Consider the following 10,186-nt stretch of genomic DNA (forward strand, 5'->3'; position numbering starts at 1 on the left):
ATGCATCTTTAAACCTGAAGTAAGTCTCTTGCAGCATATCATTGTGTTAACCTTAGAATAAAATAAAAACTGACATTTTACCAGCAAAAAATATTTTTTGGGGGTGGGAATAAAAGAGAATTGCAATCAGGGACCAACAAGCTGTGGCAAAACTCCAGGCAAGTCTGGAGAACAAAAGGAGAGGTTATGCTTTTTATGGGGAAAAGAGATAAATTGGGAACTGTTATAAACCAAAAGTCCATTGGAATAAACTGGGAGTTCATAGTGTAGTGGCTTCTCATTGGCTGAGCTGTTGCGTGAGGGGAGTGTTGGGAGGCGGGAACAAGGAAATTGTTTCTTTCTCCAGCTGGGAGAGTAAAGTAGTAACTACATGCAAGGTCAAGTCCATGCAAGGTCAAGTCCATCTGCAATTGACTACAGAGTGGTAGTGCGTGAGAACTCCCCCTACCAAAACCTCCGCACTCCACCAGAGGTTTCCTGTAATTAATTTTGGATCTTGTTTTTTTTTTAATCTGTTCAGCCATTCTATGTCTTTTGGAGAATTTAATCCACTTACATTTAAAAATATGATTTTGATATTTATAGAATTATAATTCTAGATATGTATAATATCTACATAGATATATATATACTATAATATATAGATACCTATATATCTATATAAATATAATAATCTATATAACTATAGAATTATATGTAGAATATATAATTATAGAATTATAGCATTTTTATAATTTTAACAATTTTTTTTTAAAGATTTTATTTATTTATTTGACAGAGAGAGACAGCGAGAGAGGGAACACAAGCAGAGGGATTGGGAGAGGGAGAAGCAGGCTTCCCGCAGAGCAGGGAGCCCGATGCGGGGCTCGACCCCAGGACCCTGGGACCATGACCTGAGCTGAAGGCAGACGCTTAACGACTGAGCCACCCAGGTGCCCCTAATTATAACAATTTTTAAATTACTGGTAATTATCGATAAGTGTGTGGACTTATGAGTGCCATTTTATTACTTATTTCTGACTGTTCCGTAGATCCTTTGTTCCTTGCTTTCCCTTTTGCTAACTTCCTTTGTGATTTGATGACTTCGGGTGGCAATATGCTTTGACTCTTTTATAATAATCTTTTATGTGTCTACTACAGGTTTTTCTTTTGTAGTTACCATGAGGCTTACATAAATATTTTATAGCTATAACATCCTATTTTAAGCTGATAGCAATGTACTTTGATAGCATACAGAAATTTTATACTTTTACTTCTCTTCTCCTTGCATTTTAGGTTATTGATGCTTAACTCTCTTAATCTACATGTTCTCCCTCCAGGGAGGAGGGTAGAGTGGCCTTCATGGTTGGCTCCCAGCCCTCAATTCCCTCCCTGAGGTGTTTGTTCTAAGCCCATCACAGTCCTGTCCCGGGTCTCCTGGCAGGTGCTGGTTTAGGAATGGGGCAGTTACCCAATTCTGGTCAATGAGACACAATAGAGCTCCGCTGGGTGGGGTGGGGTGGGGTGGGATGGGGTAGGGAAAGGTTTTCTTGTGTGTAAGAAAGAGACTGACCATGTTCCCGTCTACCTGAAACAGATCGATCACCAGTGTCCCCGTTGCCAGGAGGTGGCACACATAATGTCAGGTGGGTGTATTTTGTCAGCCCAGTAAACCTTCTGGAAAATAATCCACACCTATTCCTCAGAAATCCTTCTCAGTCCGTGTGATTTCAGTGGGTCTGTGCACTCCTCCCTCCTGCAAGGAGGCCACACAATCAAACTCTGACCAAAGTACTCCATCCCCCTGGGATAGAGATATTACCCAAGCAGGCCAAGTGGAGGGCTCCCTGGGACTTTTGCTGTAGTCACTGGGGAAAGATGCTCTCTCTTCTCCTCTAACTTCATAAGCTCTGAAGACGATGCAGGTTTGGCGCTGCCAGGGGCATCTTGCTGTCAGGTGGCAAGAGAAAACTTGGGGAGAAAGCCCAGGAATGACAAGCAGGAGCAAAAGGTGGAGAAGAAAGACAGAAGCAGGATCTTCAGGCCAGCATTCACGCCTCTGTATGGAGCTTGAAGCCCTCAGCATTTGGAGGCAAATCACGAAGTGGGGAGAGATAAGGACTCCAGCAATCAGCGGGAGTTCTATTTGTGTTCTGTGTGAGCAGAACAGGCTATACTGGTTCTCTCCCTACCAAAGTCCAGCTCGCTAGAACAGTGCTCTGAAGTAATTTTTCACAGGCCTGTATGTGCTGCCGTCCTATGGACTCTTTTTTTTTTAAGTAGGCTCCACGCTGCGGGTCTTGAACTCATGACCCTGAGATCAAGACTGGAGCTGAGATCAAGAGTCAGATGCTTAACCCACTGAGCCACCCAGGCGCCCCAACCGACTCATTCTTAAGTTGGTTATTTCTTTTCTTGCCTGAATGGACAGGGGTACTCAATGCCCCACTGCCCATAAGTCTTAGAAAAGAAGAGTGTGGTAAAAACCAGCAGCGGCAAAGACAATGATCAGAGTCAGGCTAAGTGATTACAGTCCACTGATGATAGCAGCTCCCTACGGGTGAACATGAACCTCATGATAGCAGTCATAAAACGGGCACTTCGCAAGAAACTCGCAGTAGAGAGAGGCAGGGCAACCTGGCGGAAGGACAGGCCTGGTTTCAAAGCCTGGCCCTGCCATGCTAGCCGGGTGACCTTAGGTAATTTACTGGGTGTCCCTGAGTTTCGATCTTGTCATGAGCAAATTAGGCATAACATTCCTTTTGTACCTAATCTTCAGCCCCAGCCCTGCTATGAGGCTCAGCTTTCTTGGACACCAAGAGAGGGTAGAAGTTCTCTCTCAAGTGTCCCCTCACTCCCAGCTCTGTTGGGGGCCACCCTGTGCTCTGGTGCGAGTCAGGACCTGGACTCTTGGGCCTGGTCCCCTCAACACATGTTGCCTCCTTCCCAGAGGCCCCAGGCCAGAGGTGTTTCTCTTTCTCACCTTGTGTCTATTTCCCCACACTACAGAGAATATGGAGAATTACAATAAAGAACTTAAAGCTGTGGTCTAAATCTGATGGTAATGAGCATGTGACCTCGAGCCAGTGACTTTAACAGAACTTTTGCAGCCAGGGAGTGAAACTGTCTTCCAGTGGTTATAAGATGCACCAAGAAAGAAAACACACCAACTGCGTTATGACAACACCTCTGACCAACAGTCTTGGGACAAACCATTAACCAGTCACAGCAACTCATTGCTTCGAAATTCCTCTCATTGCTTCGGTGAGATTCACAACTTCGCCTGCCTTCAGGTGCATTGCTTGATGCAATGCAAAGCAAAAGACTGAGCCAATCTTTTCACCCATATCTTAGGAACAAAATGTAACACAACGTCTGCTCCTGGTTTGCCTTCCTGTCTCAGGTTCTGCAAAGCACTTGCTGTTGCTTTGTAAGAAGAGAGCAGTCGGGGCGCCTGGGTGGCTCAGTTGGTTAAGCGACTGCCTTCGGCTCAGGTCGTGATCCTGGAGTCCCGGGATCGAGTCCCGCATCGGGCTCCCTGCTTGGCAGGGAGTCCGCTTCTCCCTCTGACCCTCCCCCTCTCATGCTCTCTCTCTCTCATGCTCTCTCTCAAATAAATAAATAAAATTAAAAAAAAAAAGAAGAGAGCAGTCATTCCTCCAAAGAGAAAACTAGGTTTCACTAATATCAGTTTCACCCCCTGTTGCTCCCATATCCCTGCCTTTTGCTTCACATAATCCCCTTTCATCTGAATGCTAAATCACAACATGATTCTTTCTGAAGACATTTGAAACAGCACTAAATTCAGTACATGCAGTACCAACAGTACCTTTAACTCAGTTGGGGTGAAAACACTATGAACAGCTGTGCTCAATATCTCAAATTTGCGAACAATGATGGCTCCATCAGAATGTTACCACTGATTGTAAGATACACTCCTAACATCAGAGATGTTAAAATGTGTGTGTGTGGGGGGGGGGGAGTATGTCTTAGAAGTAGTTAGATATGGTAATAAATATTAGTATTGATTAGTGGCAAGTGGCAAAAAACTCAACCCAGACTGACTTGAGCAAAGGGGTATACTGATCCACAGAAGTTCAAAAGTCCATTATTCCAGCTTCAGGTATGGCTGGATCCAGGACTCCAGGAGATCATCAGGACTCAGTTTCCTCACCATTTCTCTCTCTTCTACAAGCATGGCTTTGGCCTCAGGTTTCACATGGTATCAAGCTGGAGCCAGCAGCTCTAACCCCCACATCCTCTCTGGTTTAGAGTTCAGCAAAAAGGAATGAGTGTCTTCATCCCAGAATTTTTTCCCCATTTTTTAAAAAGTAAGCTCTACATCCAACTGAGGCTTGAACTCACCACCCCAAGATCAAGAGTCCCATGCTCTGCAACTGAATCAGCCAGTTGTCCCTCCATCCCAGGCTTTTCGACCTGAGTCTCGATGCCTCTCATTGGCTCTGACAGGTCACATGCCCAGCCCTGGAACAATGGGCATGGTTACCAGGTCGGTTACTACACACCTGCTCTGAGGTGCCTCGTCGAGAGCCGGGGGGCTGATGGGTCTCCAGAAGGGAGAGGAACAAGGAGAATGGACATGGGGCAGCCAAAACAGTAGATGTGATTTCTAGGTGGGCTGCAGGAAATTAGGTGAGATTAGCCGTGAGCATTAGCCCAGTGCCTGGCCCAGGGTGAGCCTCTCCCCAGAGCAATGGGGCCTGCCCCTCTGGCTGCTGTGTGTGGCTGGAGAGGGCCTCTGCTAGGACCCACCGGCTGCATCTGAATCAGCCTTGCGCAGACTCCCTCCCGCGCCAGCCTGACATGCACTGACTCAGCTCCTACGTGAGCTGGATGCTGCCTGGAAAGTTAATAAGCCTGTGAGGCAAGACGTTCCTCTGGTGACGTGGGCTGGTGCCATGAGTGGGTGGGAATGAATGAGAAAGAGTGGGAACACTGTGGTTCCCAGAGCATTTATGAAGTTAAGAAAGCGTGAGGGAAAAGTCAAGAGCAGCGATCAGAAAAGGCCGCCCAGCGAGGCTGTAGGTGCTTTCTGCGATGGGTTTCTCACTGCCCAGTGCCCCGGCGGGTGAGCTCAGAGCTGCCACCGGCCCTCACTGCCATCACTTCCACCAGGGAGGGCGGCCTGGTGGCCGGCACGGCCGTTTCGTTCAGGCTCCCCTCCAGTTCTGTCCGTCTCTCTGTTTCAAACCCAAGTTGCAAGAAGCAGGACAGGGGGAGTCTATCTCTTTGTCACGTGGGGGGTACAGGAGGAATCAAGCGGGGAGAGCCGGTTAGGAGGGGACCCCGGGGGTGGGGAAATGAGGAGAGAGGGAGAGGCAAGAAGGCAGGGACAGTGCAGAATCTCATGGTGTGCTATTTACAACCTCTCCGAAGCTGGGTGGAGTTCAACCCGGAGCACCTGCTCTCTGCCCGGTCCCCCAGCAGGTGGTGTGGACACAAAAATAAATGGGACGTTACCCCTGCCTTCAGGAAGTGCAGAGTCTAGTCTGGGAGACAATGAGAAACTCCTTAGTTACAGTGGAATGCGAGGGCAGGAGTTTGTGGAAGAAAATATCCTTGAGGGAGGAGCTGCCAAGCGGAGAGTCTCAGGTCACTCCAGCCTTGGCCTGAGGGCTGGGGGTGGGCTCTGGACACAGCTGCGGGGTGCAGTGGCCCCCCTTCCCTTTCCTGCTCCAGGCTTTGTCTGCCGGCATATGGGGGTCGTAACCTCCTTGGCAAGGAGGCTCCTGTCAGCCAACAGCAATTCTCCACCCAAGGGGACAGCTGGGGTAGCTGTGAGTCCTTGGAGCCAACACTCATAGCAGCTGGGGGGTGGGTGCACCAGCCTGAAGAGCGACCCGGGAGGGCACCACCAGCATTTGCTGCAGTGTGTGCCCGGCTGGATGTTGGGTAGAGGACAGGGTAGGGAGCAGAAGGGAGGGAAGTGCCCAGAGAAAGACCCAAGGGGTCAGTGTGTGTAAAAGTTGTAGGAGCACGCAGTGCTTTCTGGAAACACTAAGATCCTTGAGTAAGACACTGGGCATAGAGTGGAAATAGGAGGTGGTGGGAGATGAGGCCTGATAAGTGGGCAGAGGCCAGATCATGAAGCGTCCTGTGGGCCATAAGAAAAGATTAAGGATTAAAGTTCTTTTAAAAAGAAATGGATTCTAGGGGCGGCTGGGTGGCTCAGTCAGTTGGGCGTCTGCCTTTGGCTCAGTTCATGATCTCAGGATCCTGGGATCAGGCCCTGAGTCAGGCTCCCTCCTCAGCAGGGAACCTGCTTTTCCTTCTCCCTCTGCCTGCCGCTCTGCCTACTTGTGCTCTCTCTGTCAAATAAATAAATAAAATCTTAAAAAAAAAAGAAAAAGAAATGGATTCTCATTCCACCCCACCTCCGTCCTTTCTGCGAACACTTCCTCGCTGTCACGGGGAACGTCAGCCCAGCCCCGTTCAGTTGCGTGAAATCAGGACCGAGATGGTAGGGAGGATGGCCAGGGAGGAACCACCTCCAAGGGGTTGAGGCCAAATGAAAGCAAAGTTGTTTTCTCAACGGCCTTCTGGAAGTAGAATGAATGTGTCATCACCAGGGAGTGCCATGGAGGAAGGAGTGGAGAATTTGGAGGCAGAAACGCAGAGGGCCTAGGCTTGGGGCCCAGCTCCACTGTGCCAGCTGGAAGGCCTGGGAAAGTCACCCAGCTCTCTGAGCCTCTGTTTCCACATCTGTTCCACTGGGTTAGCAAAGAGAAGGCACGTGTGTTATAAAAAAAAAAAAAAAAAAAAGGAGGGGGTGGGCGCCTGGGTGGCTCAGTCATTAAGCGTCTGCCTTAGGCTCAGGTCATGATCCCAGAGTCCAGGGATCCAGCCCCGCATCCGGCTCCCCGCTCCGCGGGAAGCCTGCCTCTGCCTCTGCCCCTCCCCCTGCCTGTGTTCCCTCTCTCGCTCTCTCTCTGTCAAATAAAAAAAAAAAAAGCTGTTTAATGTTAATTACTCTAATTTTTGCCTCAAAAAATATATCGATACAACCCCCAGCAAGGAGAATCCCGAGGCAGGCGCATTTTACCCCAGTTAGCATTTGGCACCGGGTGGGTCGGGGACTTACTGGATGACACAGCACGTCCGCCGCAGAGCCAAAGTGAAAACGCACCCAAGTCACCGACTCCAGCGGCGTCAGCAGAACCGGCCGTGACCCAGCTTCACACCGCAGTTCCCATGTCAGAGGCCTGTCCAGAAAGTCCCTTTGGGCACAGAGCGCGTGCGCGGTTGCCCGCGGTTCCCCTCCTCTACATGGTTGGCAAGGTGTCGCCGGATGAGGTTCCCGGGAGACAGGGCACGGAGGAAGACAAGGAGCAGACACTTTTCCTGAGGACTAGGGCACTGTGTATTTCTCAGGGCTTCCTGCACCCGAACCCCCACCCTTTTAAAAACAGATTTATTGAGATATAATTCACATCCCATAAAATACATCCTTTTCAAGGGTACAATTCAATATGTAGTTAGGTTTTTTAAATTAAAAAAAATTTTTTTTTGTTTAGTAGGCTACACGCCCAACGTGGAGCCCAACACGGGCCTGAACTCACGACCCCGAGACCAAGACCAGAGCAGGGATCAAGAGTTGGATGCTTAATTGACTGAATCACCCAGGCTTCCCCTTATTTTTTATTTATTTATTTATTTATTTATTTATTTATTTATTTATTTATTTGACGCTTAACCGACTGAGCCACCCAGGCGCCCAATTAGTTAATTTTTTTATTTTATTTTTTTTAAAGATTTTATTTATTTATTTGACAGAGACAGAGACAGCGAGAGCAGGAACACAAGCAGGGGGAGTGGGAGAGGGAGAAGCAGGCTTCCCGCCGAGCAGGGAGCCTGATGCGGGGCTCGATCCCAGGACCCTGGGATCATAACCTGAGCCAAAGGCAGACGCTTAACGACTGAGCCACCCAGGCGCCCCGCCCAGTTAGTTATTTTTTAAAGTAAGCTCTATGCCCAGTGTGGGGCCTGAACTCATGACCCTGAGATCAAGTGTCACATGCTGTACCAGCTGAGCCAGCCAGGTGCCCCCCAATAATTTTTAGAATATTCAGTGGTGCAAATATCACCACAACTAATTTTAGAATATTTTCATCACCTCACAAAAGGACTCCTACCCATTAATGGTCACTCCTTTCCCCCCACTCCTATCTTCCTCCTCCCCCTAAGCAATCACTAATCTACTTTGTATCTCTACAGATTTGCCTATTCTGGGCATTTCACGCAGTCATAAGATGTGTAGTCTTTTTGATTGGCTTCTTTCATTTTGCATAACAATTTCGAAGTTTATTCATGTTGTAGCATAAATCAGTACTTCATTTTTTTTTTAAGATTTTATTTATTTATTTATTTATTTATTGGAGAGCAAGTGCGCCAGTAGGGGGAGACAGAAGGACAAGCAGGCTCCTCACTGAACACGGAGCCTGATGCGGGGCTCTATCTCACGACCCTGAGACCACAACCCTGAGACCACAACCTGAGCGGAAATCAAAAGTGGGACCCCTAACCAAGTGAGCCACCCAGGTGCCCCATTACTTCATTCTTTTTTATGGCTGAAAATAACCGATTGTAGGGATATACCACATTTTATTTATCCAATCAGTTTATGGACATTTCAGTTGTTTCCAGTTATTGGCTATTATGAATAACGTTGTCATGAACATTCGTGTACGGCTTTTTGTATGAACATGTTTTCACTTCTCTTGGGTATAGACCCAGGAGTGGAATTGCTGGGTCACATGGTAACTCTATGTTTAACATTTTAAAGAAACGCTGAACTGTTTTCCAAGGTGGCTGTGCTATTTTATTTTTTTTATTTTTATTTATTTTTATTTTTTTATTTTTTAAAGATTTTATTTATTTATTTGAGAGAGAGAATGAGAGAGAGAGAGCATGAGAGGGGGGAGGGTCAGAGGGAGAAGCAGACTCCCTGCCGAGCAGGGAGCCCGACGCGGGGCTCGATCCCAGGACCTTGGGAATATGACCCGAGCCGAAGGCAGACACTTAACAACTGAGCCACCCAGGCGCCCCTCTATTCTGTGACTTTTAAGGTCTAAGTGAAATCAAATGAAAACCCACTGTCTCTGGACAAAAGAATGAAAGGAGAAGCTGTGGGTATTCGCAGGAAGGGCTTGCTATTTACTTTTAGTTGTTGGTCTGGCTTTTTTTTTTTTTTAAGATTTTATTTATTTATTTGAGAGAGAGAATGAGAGACAGACAGCATGAGAGGGTGGAGGGTCAGAGGGAGAAGCAGACTCCCTGCCGAGCAGGGAGCCCGATGCGGGACTCTATCCCGGGACTCCAGCATCAGGACCTGAGCCGAAGGCAGTCGCTTAACCAACTGAGCCACCCAGGCGCCCTGTGCTATTTTATATTTCCACCAACAACATATGAGGATTTCAATTTCTCCACATCCTTGCCAACACTATTATCTCTCATTTCCTATTTCTTTATTTGAGAGAGAACGTGCACAAGGGGTAGGGGAAGAGGGAGAGAGTCCCAAGCGGACTCTCCACCAAGCACCGAGCTTGATGTGGGGCTCGATCTCATGACCCTGAGATCAGGATCCGAGCCGAAACCAAGAGTCGGGCACTTAACTAACTGAGCCACCCAGGCACCCCTTATCTGTCATTTCTATTATAACTATCCTAGTGGGTGTGAAGTGGTATCTCATTGTGTTTTTTTTTTAATTGTGGTTATATATATATAACATAATATTTATCATTTTAACTATTTGTAAGTATACACATCAGTGCCATTAAATACATTCCTCATTGTGGTTTTAATTTGTATTTCTCTAATGGCTAATGGTGTTGAGCATCTTTTCATGTGCTTATTGACTGTTTATCTGGAGAAACATATATTCAGATTCCTGCTCATTTTTCAGTTGGATTATTTGTCTTTTTATTATTGAGTTGTAGGAGTTCTTTTTTTTTTTAAGATTTTATTTATTTATTTATTTATTTATTTTTAATTCTTATGTTAATCCCCATACATTACATCATTAGTTTTAGATGAAGTGTTCCATGATTCATTGTTTGTGCATAACACCCAGTGCTCCATGCAGAATGTGCCCTCCTCAATACCCACCACCAGGCTAACCCATCCTCCCACCCCCCTCCCCTCTAGAACCCTCAGTTTGTTTTTCAGAGTCCATTGTCTCTCATGGTTC

This window comes from Leptonychotes weddellii, chromosome 5 (genome assembly GCF_054177405.1).
Source record: "Leptonychotes weddellii isolate Sample4059 chromosome 5, ASM5417740v2, whole genome shotgun sequence".
NCBI classification, from domain to species: domain Eukaryota; kingdom Metazoa; phylum Chordata; class Mammalia; order Carnivora; family Phocidae; genus Leptonychotes; species Leptonychotes weddellii.